Genomic DNA, 1511 nt, shown 5'->3' with positions numbered 1-1511 from the left:
CCAGAGAGAAGGAGGGAGGGGATGGGAGAATGGACAAAATGGGTGAAGGGGAGTGGGAAATTATGGACTTTTAGTTATGGAATGAGTAAGTTGTGGGAATTAAAGATACAACATAGGGAATATAGTCAATGGTATTATCATAGTGTTGTAACAGATATAGCTACACTTTTGAGCATACTATAACATACAGAAAAGTTGAATCACGATGGTGTACACTTGAAACTAATGTAACATTGTGTGTCAGCTATACTCAAAGATATTTATTTGGGTGTTCTTTGTATCATGTGAAAGCATGATGTCAACTTCGTTACTTCAAAATTTTACTCCTATATCAAGCATGACAACATCCATGATACCTTACCTTTAATTCAGATGTAATAAGGAATATAAATAGCACTTTTTTAAGAACGGAAACTTTTAGAGAAAAATGAAGTTTTTGAAACATATTGCGATTTCACCAAACTTCTACCATTTTCCCTAGGTGAAGTAAAAAAATCTTTTGAGATTTCCCAACCTATAAATCCTAGGTACAAAGTTTCTCCAAGAACACAAGTTACTAGAAAATCTTTTCCAAAATTTCATTTTTTGAGGACAAAAAGGATAGTGCTTTTGTTGAATGTGTTCCTTTGGTGTTGTTTATGCAGACATTTGGGCATATGAAGAAAATACGGCATTTTTAAGTTTAACAGCTCCGTGGAATAATGACTAAATTAACTCTCCTACTTTCCTTGGTGGCTGAGATAACGTGAATCTCCCTAAAAATAATAGCATAATGAATCTGACTGATGAAGCACTAACAGAATGGAAAATCATTTAGGTAGACAAACAAGGTAAAGAATGATTAAAGAGTCACAAACATTCAGTATTTTATTCAAGTCCATTAGCTATATGTTCAGTAAGGTAATTACAGTAAAGCATAATATTACAGGGTTACTGGCCAAAGGTGGACCTCTCTCATCATTTTCCAGCTAAAAGCAAGCTAATGAATGTCTGGGAGATTTAGAAGCTCTCTTTTACTTTGTATAAAAGATGCTCGAATAAGATGGAACGGTAGCTGCTACATGTTTTTAAAGCATTTAAACAAAAGAAAGCCTTACTGTACTCCACGGAAAACAATAACAATGAAGCAGGGCTTAGCCGCAGATTGATAGTTGGTTACAGAAAAAGTGCTTCAGGGGCTCTTGGGTGGCTCCGTTGGTTGAGCACCTGACTCTAGGTTTCAGCTCAGGTCATAATCTCATGGTTCATGGGATCGAGCCCCGCTTTAGGCTCCGCACTGACAGTTCAGAGCCTGCTTGGGATTCTTTGTCATCTTCATTGTCCCTCCCTTGCTCCTGCTATCTCTCTCAAAATAAATTTAAAATTTATTTTTAAAAAAACACAATAGGGGCGCCTGGGTGGCTTAGTCGGCTAAGCGTCTGACTTTCGCTTAGGTTATGATCTCATGGTTCTCGGTTTCGAGCCCTGTGTCGGGCTCTGTGCTGACAGCCAGCTCAGAGCCTGGAGCCTGT

The sequence above is a fragment of the Crocuta crocuta genome, unplaced genomic scaffold (genome assembly GCF_008692635.1).
Source record: "Crocuta crocuta isolate KB4526 unplaced genomic scaffold, BGI_CrCroc_1.0 scaffold113, whole genome shotgun sequence".
NCBI lineage: Eukaryota > Metazoa > Chordata > Mammalia > Carnivora > Hyaenidae > Crocuta > Crocuta crocuta.
This window is presented reverse-complemented; position numbering follows the sequence as displayed.